The sequence below is a fragment of the Cupressus sempervirens genome, chromosome 6 (assembly GCF_028749045.1).
Source record: "Cupressus sempervirens isolate cs-2001-9-10 chromosome 6, ASM2874904v1, whole genome shotgun sequence".
Lineage (NCBI taxonomy): Eukaryota > Viridiplantae > Streptophyta > Pinopsida > Cupressales > Cupressaceae > Cupressus > Cupressus sempervirens.
In genome coordinates this window covers 616,546,793-616,562,464 of record NC_143123.1, presented here as the reverse complement: position 1 = coordinate 616,562,464, position 15,672 = coordinate 616,546,793, and positions in this window count along the sequence as shown.

Below are 15,672 nucleotides of genomic sequence, written 5' to 3'. Positions count from 1 at the left end.
AAATTTGTTTTCCTTATTTTTAATGTATCTCAAAGAAGAACATCAAGTGGAATGTGAAGTATTAGTGCACAACACAAGGAGAAAAATGCTTGTTGAATGCATGTAAGCAATCCAAGGGATCATTAGATGCACAGTATGAGATCTGGTTACAGGATCTGAAGGAACAAAAGTCTGGTTGATAGGATAGAGACAGAGGAAGGAAGTACATTTTAGATCTATTATTCTAAAAGGAATAATACAAATATCATTTGGACAATGGGTTCTTTGATCTTAACCTTGAAGCTATTTGGGTAGTGGATCCAGTTGTCTTCCACAACTCCTAACAGGGATTCAAAGTCTCCTAACCAAGACTTATATGTACTAAATGTTGTAATAGACTCCTAACAGGGTCTATCCTCTAACAAGGAATATTTATATTAGTACATCATCTTGTGGTTACCATCCCCACCAAAGTTTTCCTTCTAATCAAGGGTTTCCCTAGTTAACATATATGGTGTTAATTTTGTATGAGTATCTTGTTGTGGTTTCAGATTATATTACTCAAGTGATTAAGTTTGTTCAAGGTTAATGTAGATGATGATATTTGTATAACTGATTCACACCCCCCCCCCCCCCCCCCAGCCCTCTCAGTTATATCAGTGGACTATATGTTATAACAGACAAAAGTGAAGGTTTGTACTAGAATGAAACCTTGGAATCCAAAGATAGAGATATTAAACAAAACAATGGCAATTTTGTGCAGTTAAATAAGTTTTATGATTTGTATAGTAATATGGATAGATTGCAATTGGAAAATGCAGTAGTTAGGCATATGATTTTGTCTAACAAGAGATTTGAAGATATACAAAAATAGATTTTGAAAGATCTCTATGATAGATTGATAAGCATGAAGAAAAGAGTAATTGAAGAGGACAAGAAGATAAGGGAGAACATGATACATAAGTTGATGAGGGTTGAAAATGCCTTAGTTTGTGATTAGATTTCTTTCATTTTTATGTCCACCCAGTTCCTAAGTCCCAATTAATTAGTAGGAATACATGTAGTATGCCTAATTTATTTTTAGTTGGAAATAATGTGTTTTAAACTATTTTTGGTGCTTATGTGACACATTTTTAATCACCGTAGAAAATCACCTCTAAGAATGCTACGTGATAGAATAGGTGAAGGGAATAGAAGAAATGGATTTCGATGGATCCTTATTTTGATCTTAACTTTTATGAGTATGTTTATATTTTGAGGATAACATTTAGTTTGTTTATGGCTTTTGGCTTATGGCCAAAGCCATGATCTTAATTTGTTAAGATTGTTGATCAATTGGAATGAATTCTCCATTTTTATCCATATTTTATGGACAGGGAACATTCAAAATACCTATATGTGTGTGTGTAGACCTTTCAAATATTTATAATATGATATGCAAGTTGTTGAAGATAGATTGAAGAAGATTATTAAAGAGTGATATTGTTGAGAATAGATTGATATAAGTATGATCAATATGCTTCAATCATTGTTTTGTCACTGATGTCAACCCTATTATTTGCTGATAAGACAACTACTTATATGATTTAAGTACTATCACTTATTTGATTAATAAAGAAGATTTGATCAAAAGATGTAACAATAGCACCTAGAGGAAAGGTTGAGTTATGATTATGTAAAGAAGTGCAAGAATCAGTTAAGATAGTGATAACATGATGTATTGATAATCTACTTAAGGTTACAAAGGTTGGCTACACTAAGAAAGTTTAGAAGAATAAGTTACACAAAGTTTCTCTACCAAGCTTGACCGAGTGGATAGTAGGAGCCAAGCAAAGTCAGTGCAAGCCAAGCAAAAAATCAGTTGGAGCCGAGTAAATGTTTATTCTAGTGTATGCCAAACAAAAAAATGGATGTCGAGTAAAGTTTAGTTGACGTCAAGTACTAGTAAACTTTAGTTCGTGTCTAGTGATTTCACAAAGGATGCCAAGCAACTTAGTATATGTCGAGCATCAAAAGCAAGATAATGCTGAGTGGCTGCATTATTTGAAAGATTGTGAATTTAATGGATTTGAGCTAACAAGTTTATTTTCTTGGATTGTGTGAACCACGTGGAAGATAAGATTGATGAGATGGTGGCACATAATTCAAGGTAAACTATTTTTAGGCGAATTCAAACAAGATTGATGGAAAAGTTTATAGAAGAGATATAGAATATAGGGTAGATTCATTGTATCCTACCTAATATGTCCTAACCCTAAATTGGACGATGGAGAATGAGCATAAAAAGATCTTAATTTCCTATAGGAATGGTTGGTCAAAAGTAAAGGCTGTCATGTGCGAGAACCTAAGGAAGACAAGGATTCAAGAGTTTTGCTTCATGAAGTAACCTAAGAGAAGAGTCTAAATTGGCATGTTAAGCAAGAAGGCTTAAGGGTGTCAATGCTTGAAGGGTGAACAAGCTATCAGAGCTAAAATGTATGAAGGCCAAGCAAAATGGGAGACTAAAATAGAGATTTGTAATCTAAAAATGGAGTTGTAAGTTGTTATCAGATCAAGCCTTACTGTTACTCTCTAATAATTGTATCAGTTTAGGGTAAATCCTTTGGATTAAGGTTGACCTAACAGTCATTTTTAAATCCTTTAACTGGGTGACATTCCAAGTGAATGGTCTAAAGTCCTCTAATAAGGCTCACTCCTAACAAGGTGATTAAAATCCTTTAACAGGGTCGCATTTAATAGTGTGTATTGTAACCTTTAACAGGGTTGGCCTTTCACAGGGCATCACTTCAGAAGAGTGAAAATGAGTAGCATGTTACTAGTGGTTTTTCTCAAACTGGGTTTCCACATAAATCATTGTGTCAAATGTGTTGTTGAATCTGTCATGTTTCATGTTTACATTTCTGCAAGTTGATTTGATAGTAACCTTCAAGATTTAAGTGATTGCACAATCATATGGATGCATGCATGATGATAAATGTTTTATGGGTTCACTAAGTCGTGAAAAGTTTTATTTATACATCTAGACCTTAGATAACTGATTGACCACCCCCCAGTTATTCTAAAGTATTCCAACAATTGGTATTAGAGCCATCTACTTAAGAGGACTAGTTTGAAGGTACTAGAAGCACAAAGATCAAGTTGATCCTATTGGAATAATATCTACCATAAGTCATAATAATAGTTATGTTGGAATAAGTTTGAAGGTACTAGAAGCACAATCTACCATTACTACTTAGCATGTTGATCCTATTGGAGCCCCAACAACCAAGGATATGAAAAAGAAGAAAGAACATAACCAGGCAATACTTGAGATTGCTTCTACTGTAAACTATGTCGAGTTTGATGATATTAAAGGTCTTGATAGTGCAACAAAAATGTGGGATGCCTTAACCACCATCTATGGAGGAGACAGATATGTTCTAAGAGCCAAATCTGAAAGTCTCAGAGGTAAGTTTGCTGATATGAGAATGGAAGAAGGTGAAAATATTGCTTAATATGTAGCAAGGATAAAAGAAGTTTTTAATGCAATAAGAGGAGTTTCTGGCAAAATAGATGATGATACTATACTAAGAAAAGTTTTAAGGACACTACTGCCTATATATGCTATTAGAGTTTCTGTAATTCAAGAACTAAGATGCATACTAGGAAATAATCTATCACTTGAAGGTCTGGTAGGTAGACTCACTACTTTTGAGCTATCTAACTTTGATAATTGCAAACTGGAGAATATTGAATCTACTTTCAAAGCTAAAGTGTCATTGAACGAACCTGATGAGAAGAAGAAAAAGAAAAAGATAAAGTATGTGTCTAGTGATAGTGATATAGATGAGGAGGATGTAGAACAACTTGAAGCACTACTGGCACGAAGATTCCATAAAGGTAAAGGAAAGTTCAAAGGTAAATTACTTATCATGTGTTTCAATTGCAATAAGGTTGGTCATATTGCTGCTAGATGTCCAGAGAAGAAGAACTACAGAGGTGGTGACAAATACAAAAGCAAGAGAGATGAAGACAGTAAGGACTACAAAGACAAAGGCAAAAAGTCATGCTACATTGCTAAAGAGGAAACAAAAGATGAATTTGATGAACATGATGATGAAGTGGTGTATGTTGTGATGAAGGACGAATCTGATGAAGATGAGGCAACTGCACTTGTGACTTGTGTGAACAAGAGTGATAGATGGATCATTGATAGTGGGTGTTCACATCACATGACTAGAGACATAAGTAAGTTCATTATCCTGAATTATTATGATGGAAATAGTGTAAGATTTGGTAATAATGCACCATGTTTGATAAAATAAAAAGGTTATATCAAAATCATAGATAAGATTTTATGTGACAATGCTTACTATGTTGAAGGACTTAATTATAATCTCTTGAGTGTGTCACAACTGAATAATTTAGTATGTAAGGTTGAGTTTGAAAACAAGATTGCTAAGATATATGACACAAATGGAAAACTAATTGAAAAGGGTGATGAGACTAAAAGTAATCTATTCTATCTTGATATAGAGGATGCTACTTGTCTAGTTGTAAAATTTGATGACATGTGGTTGTGGCACAAAAGGTTATTTCATGTTAATTTTGATAACCTAGTCAGTATTAGCAATTGAGAAAAGTTAGAGGCTTTCCTAAGTTGAAGAAGCCTGATAATATAATGTCCAAACAATATCAATTATGAAAAATGACAAAGTCAAGTTTTAAGAGTAAAAATCATAGCTCTAAAGGAATACTAGAGATTGTTCATACTAACTTGTGTGGACCAATTCAAGTGCAAAGTTACAAAGGAGATAAGTGTATTGTGTTGTTTGTTGATGACTATTCTAGAATGATAACAATTATGTTTCGAAAATAGAAATATGCTGCTTTCCAAATGTTTAAGTGGTACTTAGCAAGAGTTGAGAAGGAAACAGGTAAAAGTCTAAAATGTTTGAGATCTGACAGAGGAGGAGAATTTACACCAAATGAGTTTGAGATGTTTTATAATGATAAAGGAATCAAAAGACAGACATCTACCCCTAGAACCCCTCCACAAAATGGAATTATTGAAAGAAGGAATGGATCTATAATGGACTGTGCTAGAATACTCATGATGGAGAAAAATGTTGCTTTGAGATACTAGAGAGAAGTTGTACGTATAGTTGTCTATACCTTGAACCATGTACAAGTCAAGAAAGGTACTCATTCAACACCTTTTGAACTATGGTATGGATACTCACCCAATGTAAAATATTTTAAGGTATTTGGAAGCAAATGTTACATTCTTAAAGACTCCAGGAATAGTAAACTAGACACAAAAAGTGAAGAAGGTATATTCCTAGGATATTCCACAAGAAGTAAAGCTTATAAGTGTTTAAATACTAACACTAACAAAGTTGTGGAAATTGCAAATATAAATTTTGATGAATATATGGAAGTACATGAGGATGAACCTATGAAAGAACCAAAATAATACAAATCATTTGTATACTCTTATGAATGTATGCTTATTGAAGAAGATGTTGCAAATCAAGCTACAAACCAACAACAAGTTTCAGTGACTGTCGAGTCACATACTATGAATGTCGAGTTGCTTTCAGGAACCGAGCTACATTTAGATGCCAAGTTACAGAATGAAGTTGAAGCACATTTAGATTCTGAGTTAGTGGAGATGTTGAGCTACCTGACAGAGATGTGCATAGTGACTCTAAAGTTGAAAGACAAATTGAAGAAACTAAAGCTGAACCAAGATTGTCTAAATATGTCAAGAGACATCATCCTGTTGCACAAATTATTGGAGATAAAGATGCTAGACCAATGAAAAGAAACATATTGAGAAATGATACATGTTAAATTAGTAAGAGATGCATTAGAAGATGTGGACTGGAGTAAATCCATGGAAGAGGAGATTGAACAAACCGGGAAAAATAAAACATGGACTTTAGTTCCTAGACTTGAAGACAAAAATGTGATTGGCACCAAGTGGGTATTCAGAAACAAGCGAAATGAAAATGGTGAAGTCACAAGAAATAAGGCAAGATTAATTTGTAGGGATATGCACAAGAAAAAGGAATTGAATATGGAGAGACATTTTCCCTTGTTGCTAGATTGGAAGGAATAAGAACTCTACTTGTTTATTTTGCATACAAAGGTTTCAAAGTTTATCAAATGGATGCTAAATCTGCATTTCTGAATGGCATATTAGAAGAAGACGTTTACATAGAATAGCTAGAAGGATTTGTTGATGTTAATAATAAGAACATGGCATGCAGATTACACAAAGCTCTATATGGTTTGAAACAAGCACCAAAAGCATGGTATGAGAGACTTCATAAGTATCTTGTGAAGATTTGATTTGAAAGGACTGATGATAACAAAAATTTGTACATAAAGACATAAAAAGGCAAAGGTTTTTTGTTATCTAAAATTTTTTGTCGATGATATCATATTTGGAGGTCAAGATGCTTTATATAAGGCTTTTGCAAATGAAATGAAGTAAGAATTTGAAATGTCTATGTTTGGAGAGATCAAGTTTTTTGTGAGTTTGCAAATATATCAGATGAAATATGGTATATACATCACTCAGTCAAAATATGTCAAAGAAATACTGAAAACTTTTGGACTGGAGGATTCCAAACCAATAAGTACACCTATGGTGATAGGATACAAGTTGTCAAAGAATGATGATTCAGCTGAGGTGAATCAAACATTATACAGGTCTATGATTGGCAAATTACAATATGTAATATATAGTAGATCTAATATAGCATTATCTATACGGATGGTTAAGATTCTCTGCTAATCTGAGGGAGAATCATTTGATGGATGTAAAGAGAATAATGAGACATCTAAAAGGAACAAAGGAGTATGGTCTATATTATAAGAAAAATGAGAAATTTGAATTAAGAGCTTATACTGATGTTGATTGGGCTAGAAAAATTGATGATAGAAAGAGCACCAGTGGAGGAGCATTTTTAAAAGGTCAAGAGGCTAGTTACATGGACTAATAAGAAACAAAATTGCACCTCACCTTCTATTGCCGAAGCTGAATATGTTGCTACTACTGTAAATTGTACAAATATTGTATGGATCAAATAGTTACTCAAAGGTATAAAGGAAGAGATCATAGAACCTGTAACACTTTATTGTGATAATACAATTGCTATTAATATATCAAAAAATCATGTGATGTACACAAAGACTAAGCACATTGCAATCAAGTATCATTATTTGAGAAAATTAGTTCAAGATAAAGAGGTGAAGATGGAATATGTTATCACAAAAGAGCAAATTGCTGATATCTTCACAAAAGCATTACCTAAGGATACTCATGAGTATCTAAGAGCTAAACTAGGGGTGATACCCCTATCAAAGGTTATCTAAGTAACAAAAGGAGTGCCCTACATCAAACAAGCTGCTTTTCAAATACTAAAAATTGATGCAAAGGATCTTACTTTAGGAGCTACCTAAAGTAATCAAAGAACTGACACTTCAAATCAATCACAAGCAAGGTGACAAAGGAAGAAATTGAAGAAAATGAAGAAGCTTATATCTGCATGTTGAGATGACATATCTTTGGCATTGTTGTCAAAGAGGGAGATAGTTACTGATCAGGAGAACAAAGAAAGAGAAAATCCTATACATCTACCTAGTAAGAGGGAGATACAAGAAGTAATTTAGAGGGAGCTATAAGAATGATACAAAAGAGTTTTGTAACCTATTTAGAAGATGAAAGTTGCTGATAGAGGGAGAGATTTCAATACAAGGAATTATTTTCTTTTTGGTATTTTGTTGGTCTTACCATTTTAACCTAGTCAGTTTGGTTGATCAGTTTGGTTTGCCATCAATGCCAAAGAGGGAGATTGTTGAAGATAGATTGAAGAAGATTATTAAAGAGGGAAATTGTTGAGAACAAATTGATATAAGTATGATCAATATGCTTCAATAATTGTTTTTTCCCTGATGTCAAACCTACTATTTGTTGATAAGATAACTGCTTATATGATTTAAGTACCATCACTTATTTGATTGATGAAAAGGATTTGATCAAAATATGTAGCAATAGCACCTAGAGGAAAGGTTGAGTTATGATTATGTAAAGAAGTGCAAGAATCAGTTAAGACAGTGATAACATGATCTATTGATAATCTACTTAAGGTTACAAAGGGTAGTTACACTAAGAAAGTTTAGAAAAACAAGTTACACAAAGTTTGTCTACCAAGCTTGACTGAGTGGATAGTAGGAGCTAAGCAAAGTCAGTGCAAGTCGAGCAGAAAATCTGTTGGAGCCAAGTAAAAGTCTATTCTAGTATATGCCAAGCAAAATAGTGAATGCCAAGTAAAGTTTAGTTGATACCAAGCACCAATAAACTTTAGTTCATGCCAATTGATTTCATAGAGGATGTCGAGCAACTCAGTATGTGTCAAGCATTAGAAGCAAGATAATGTTGAGTGGCTACATTATTTATAATTTGCAAATGGAGTTGTAAGTTGTTATAAATTCAAGCCTTATTGTTACTCTCTAATAATTGTATTAGTCTAGGGTAAATCCTTTGGATTAAGGTTGACCTAATAGTCATTTGTAAATCCTTTAATCGGGTGACATTTCAAGTGAATGGTCTAAAGTCCTCTAACAAGGCTCACTCCTAACAAGGAGATTAAAATCCTTTAACAGGGTCACATTTAACAGTGTGTATTGTAACCTTTAACAAGGTTGGCCTTTAATAGGGCATCACTTTAGAAGAGTGAAAAAGAGTAGCATGTTACTGGTGTTTTTTCCCAAATTGGGTTTCCACATAAATCATTGTGTTAAATCTGTTGCTGAATCTGATAGATTTCAAGTTTACATTTTTGCAAGTTGATTTGATAGTAACCTACAAGATTTAAGTAATTCCATAATCATATGGATGCATGCATGATGATAAATGTTTTATGGGTTCACTAAGCTGTGAATTTTATTTATTTATACATCTGGACCTTGGATAATTGATTCACACCCCCTCTCTTAGTTATTCTAAAGTATTCCAACACAAGTGTGATTAAGCTCTGTGAAAAAGTTCATATTTCTGGTTGATATATTCATCTGTGCTCATGTGCTGAAGTAGCTCGATTGATTTAAGCTTACTCTCATCACGAGGATTAGAGGAAGGGCCCCCTCTCGAAACTTGGGTGAGACTATTTTAGTTGTTTTTCATTTATGTTTTGTAATTCTAATTTGTGAGTAATCAATGCTTTGTATGAAGTGGTTTACATGAAATGATTTGATTTATAGTTTGAATGATGTATGATGTGATTAAATTATTTATCCTAAAGTAGTTTTTTTCATAGCTCTATGATAATTTACTTTAAGGATTTGAATTCATACACCATTGCGACTGTTTATGTTGAAATTTAATCTCACTAGCTTAGTGATAGTCCACAATATTCCACATATTTTCATTACTCCTTGCCATATTACATACATCATGCTACAACCACATCAAATCTCTTGTATTTATTATAATTTTGTTATTTCCATTATCATATAATTTCCAACCTCCTATTGCAATTCATAGGTTTCCTGTCATTTTTCATTATCTTACTCGATAACCATCATTCTAGGTGTCCTGTTGCATTTGGGCTTCTTATCACAAATTGAATCCATCTAGATTACTAGTGTTATTTTAGAGCAATTCAATTTAATTTTTATTATGAATGTGTAATTAACTAAGTATTTTCTTTTTATGTATTGGTAATTATAACGATATTGTGCTAATTAATGCTAGTTGATCAGATCCAAGTGTGTATTCCTTTTGAAAGAGAGAGTGTGATTTCTTTGTGTATGAACTTCAACTCATTATAACACTTTCAATTGTGTGTGAACTAGACTACATCCATAACCACTTGTCCTACTATCGTCATCCCTTGAGCAAATAGTTTTTATATCTCTCATCAACTCACGAGTCTTGAATTGACACTCTTAGGGTATTCCAACTCAAATTATGTCCCAAAGTAATCCATGAAGATAGACCTCAACTTTTCCCTACATTTTTGGAATAATTTCTAGGGAGAGATTTTAAAGCTGTAAAATCATAGTAAGTGAAGTTAGGAATAGTACATCTTTGGGAGTGTCTAAACAAGTGTCAACCTTGCTTAATTCAATACATTAGGTTTGCACTATAGTAAATTATAGTGCATGAATAGACCTAGGAACAACCAAGAAATGTTTATTAAGAAAGAGTTAGTAGGTAGCTCAAAAACTCAAAAACCACAAAAAGAGAAAGGACCACTAAACACCAAACGCAAAACCAAAGAAGAAGTCGGTTTAAGACAACCTTTCCAACCAAATTCACTTACTATACCTCTTGAAATCTTTCAAAAATTCAAATACTCATACAAACCTAGGGGTACCAAACCTCCAAAACCACCAAAGAAACCTTTTAAAATGTACTACACACCTTGGGTAGTAGAAGTTTTGGAAAGAGTCATGGTTGATAATACATGACATGTAGTTTGAGGTAATAATGGTGGAAACAATGGTAATGCAATTTTTCAAAACAATATGACCTTTGAATTTCCTATCCAACCTCCCAAAGAAAATGCCCCCATGAATAATATACCTCACTTTGTCGTTTCTCTTTAAAGGATTAGCTACCGAAGATCTTGATATGTTCCTATTTGAGTTTGATGTCCTTTGTAATAGTTATGATTATCAAAGTGATGCACAAAAATTGAATTTATTCCCAACTACATTAAATGATGTTGCATTAAGATAGTTAATGAGCTTTAGGAACATTAGAACATGGGATCAAATGAAAGACACCTTTTTGGTAAAATATTAGGAATATTACGAAATCAAGGAAGTATGGGATGAATTTTTTTGCATGACTCAATGAGGAGAAGAGTCTATAGAAGATTTCCTTGAACGATTTGCCTTTAGCTTACAATGTTCAAGACATCCCAATTTAACTTTGATACTATCAAAATTATCTTCCTTAGGGGAATTCAAGATGAAACCATGGATGCTTTGAATGTAATTAGAAAAGGAGACATTTCTTATCAATTACCTTATGAAGACATTTGTGATATTTGCAAGAACTATTCTAGGTCCCAATGATCAATGTGAGGATATCCAAGTAAGTATACTTCTTTTGGAAATACATCAGGTATAACACAAAGATAAATTGGTAATCTATTAGATGATCTTAAAACTAATATCTTAAATCATATGGGAAAACTAATTGATAAACTTTATACTCATAGGAAACAAGAAGAGGCAAAGCATGCATTGGCAATAATTTGTCTCACATGTAGAAAGAAGCATGGTAGCGAGGAATGTCCCTATAGTAGGACCAACATCTCCTCCCTTGAAGAAGCTAGTAAAAGCTCAAGTCTAAAACCTTTTCATGTGGTGACTCTTGAGGTTGAGTATTCTAAAGAACATGTGTACTTCATGGCACCTAGATGTCCTTTCTCTCATCCTTCACATCCCAATATGCAAAATGACTACTTAATGGGACAACACCAATCAATGTAGGAGATATGGGGGTTGGAAACAATCTTCACAACTAACACAATGGTAGTCATTCCATTAATATTCATAATAGATGCCACAACCCCCAGTTACACAACAACAATGGCATCAAGCTTGGAGGTCACATGCACCACAATAATACCCTTATCCACCTCCACCACACTAGTAAAGTTTGACTCATTTTTTGATGAAAATTGGTCAAATTTTTGACCCATGTTGGTCTAATATTTGACAATTGGTTTGTCACTATCTTTGTCATTGAAATTTTGACCAAAGCTTGTATTGATTGAAATGTCAATGATTATGTGGTCAAAATTGAATTGTTTTGTCATTGCATCCTGGTGAATGCATTGGTCAAAATTGCCACTAAGATTGGTCAAAAGTTCTACCAGTGTTGGTCGATGCATTGGTAGAAATGTTGACAAATCTTTGGTCAAAATTGCCACCAAGATTGATTGAAAGTTCCACCAATGTTGGTTGAATTCTTAATAAATCTTTGGTTGAAATTGCCACCAAGATTGGTCGAAAGTTCCACAAACGTTGGTCGATGCATTGGTGGAATTTTTGACCAATTTATTTTGTTTAAAAATAAAATTTTCTACTTTGCAATTGCTAGACTAAAATGTCTAGTAGTTCCAAAGTGGCAAAAAGGTAAAGATAATTGTCTCGCAACCAACTATTTTATGCCATCACAACTTTGTGACTTCATTTCTTTATTGACTGTGTAGAAATGCAAAGCTGCAAAGATAAATTTCAACCATTGATCACTCCATCACGATTGCTTGATGTTTCTTTCCACTAACTACTAGGAAATGACGATAACCACTAGACTAACTGCCATCGTACCATCACGAATTAGTTTTTTACCTTAGCAAATAACCCTGTGATGGTGCAAACAATGACTATGCAGCTTTGACCAGGGTTTGAACTTAACTCTTTGTGATAGTGTTAACAATGCATTCCACGCCATTGCCATCTTGACCCCAAGTTATCCTTGATCACTTGTGATGGTGTGAAATGGACTATTCTAGTTAGCTTTTGGGTCATTGCAACTTAAGGTGGCTCTTTAGCAATGTAGCTACATCCATACATCATAAACAAGTTATGCAAAACAAAAATTATTTTTCAAACTTTTTTTTTAAAAAGATCAAAAAAAGATAACTCATTGCACTACATACCTTTTCTCAATAACTTCCAATCGCTCCTCTCTTTGGCTCCACCTATTAGCTCCCCAACATGTAAAGTAGTGCACATAAGCTTAACTTCTAACCAAAAGATGTTGACTGCAATCATAAGCTTAGAGATATGGAGTCTAAAAGATAAAATAAATAAAAATTCCTAATTAATAGAAATGGTTAACGAGCACTAGAAATAGAGGTTTTTTCTCTCTTGTCATTCAACTTCATGTAGCTTGCTGACATAATGACCTTATTCATGAGTTCTTGAATTGCAAATGTGCATCTGCATGTTCATGATATCTAAATTAAGGATACATAATCTATATGTTTGTGACACCTAAATAAGAGGGACGTATCCTAATTTAACAAGAATTATGTCTACGAGAACTACAAATATAATTAGCAACACAAAATCTTGGAAGAATATTTCTTGCGCTACACCACTATTGTCCCTCCATGTGATGTGCAGATCCAATACTATCTCTGCAACACCTTCCTAGTGAATGTGTACTTCAAATGGATATTATTAATTCATTTATTCAATATTTGGAAATATATATCAAAACTTATTATATGCTCACCAGTAATTAAAGATCAACATCTTTTGAACTCCTGGAAGAATCTACAAATCCATAGCCTCAAATCCCTAGCTACTACTTCCCCTGAAATAAATAGAAAATACCAAATGTGATTTAAAGCATGATTAAATCAACGTAAAAGAGAGAATGTAAAATACAATATTGATATTCATAATTTTGTATTGTATTGTATTCATAAATTTGTATTGATATTCAATAGATGATTCTACAACTTATGTTGATGTATTGTATTCATAGATGCCTAGAGCCAAGTATACTTGTCAACGAAAATGGTGAGCATTAAAGAAAGTCAGTATACATTTTAAAGTATAGAAATGTAGTTAACAAACAATTAAAAAGAAGTACCTGATCAAGGTTGATTGTTGTTGTAGTTCTTGATAGGGGATAAGTAACATGATCTAGATAAGCAACAAAACTAAGCATTGCAACTTTCTTTACAATTCTTGCAAGATCATTGTTTGTGAATCCAACAAATCCTGTCATGGCTCCCTATATTATTCAGATACAAAATTTAACTAGTTATATGAAATTATTTTATGTATATGTATATGTATAGATTGAATTGAAGATAAGTTCATAGGTTGTTGATTGCAAGGAGATTTGATAGCAGGTACAATGGTCATCGTGGAAGAAACTATGGATGCAAGGTGCATTCAAAGGTCATCCATATTCAGGATGTTAGCTTGGTTTTTCACATTTTTGAAAATTTTCAAAATTACAATGAAAAATCCAGTTATCCATTTGAAATCCCTAAAATTATGTTACCTTAATGACTTTTTCCCCTAGATTCCTAAAAGTGGGTTTACATTGTTCGCATTTTTAAGAATGCTCAGGACTTTTCCTGCTTAATTTTTTGAAGTCCTAACTTGCTATTAACCCTTGTGATGATGCGATGATGACCTCATATGCACTTGGCCCACCAAGACACATGTCAAAAGCTCATATTCTCGCATTGGCTAAACTTTGTGCATCTTCAAGAAGTTCGAATACGCTAGCCATTGATCTAACAAGATTTGACGATTATGAAAATCGTGGGCCCCCTGAGGTATTCTTAAGGTAGAACTTGACTTGCGACCATGCGATGTATGGTTAGTCGCAACTTTGTGACTTGAAACTGGATGCTATCTTTCTGAGCTGCGAAGCTGCTCTAACTATTGAGATGATTGTGTCATGCCTTCACGACGCCTCTGATAGTTAAGTAATAAATTAGGGAGATGGAGCAAAAAGAGGTAATCACATCATCACAATTTCAAAATCTTCATTTGATGCAAAGGAAAAGGACTTAGGGATATAAGGAATGAATAAGGTTTTTACGTATCCTTATCAAGTTTGCATGGCAATAAATGAAGACTAGATGCAAAAGACAAGACTTAGTCTAAGGGCTAGCTACTTCCTATATTCAATTTAATTGCCTCCAGATATGGACCGACTTCCATAGAATTACAAGGACTCTCTACACTTTAAGCTCTGTAGGGTGAAGGTGGGCGCACCTTAGATATGAGAATGACTAGATGTTTTCTAATATTATTTTTCATAGTTCATTCATTCACACTCTTCTCTCTAGATCTATCGCCTATAGCAGATAATGGTCACAATTCTTCTTATATTTGTAATAACTCCTTGATTACAATAGAAACCTATAATTCAAAGAAATATTATTACAAGTAAGTGAAAACCAACAGTTTGATTCTTTATTATAGAAAAGTAAAATTGATTTGATTTATATGTACTTTGTGTAACTAAATAATTGCATCAATTTGCATCACAACTTATGATCAGTACCTTATCCATTTGTTGTACTGAGTCACACCAAAAAATACTTGACCTATATAATTGCCTTGTAATTAAAATTATCAGCTATTAACCCTAAACCCCATTCTTATGATATCCCTCTCAAATGCTTTGAAATCCTATTTATGGAAGAAAATACTTAATTCCTTGAATTAAAAGAAACAATAAATTGACATACAACCTATCTAAGCTGCATTAAATTGCATGAAATTTGCTCAATCAATCCCAAAGTAACAAACATATGAAAATGGAGGCAAAATTTAGAGACACGGATATTCAAAACTACCTCCTTGTATTAATATTCTTTAAAACTAATACATTACTTGTATAAACTCAATAATAACTCTAGATATGACAAACTTGTTATTCAATATTCTTAGACTTAATAACAACTCTAGATATGTCAGACTTGTTATTCAATATTCATAGACTTCCAAAATTGAATACATCATACAATTGACATAAAGAAAATTGAACCAACTGCAAACAATAGCATAAACATTAAAAGTTATACAAACTTCAAACCCTCTTCTAGCCTTGGGAACTCACTTATTTAGTGTGAGATGCAACAAGCTACGAGCATAGAGGGAAAAGGATAGCTATCCTTAGAACAAAAGAAAGACAAAAGGACC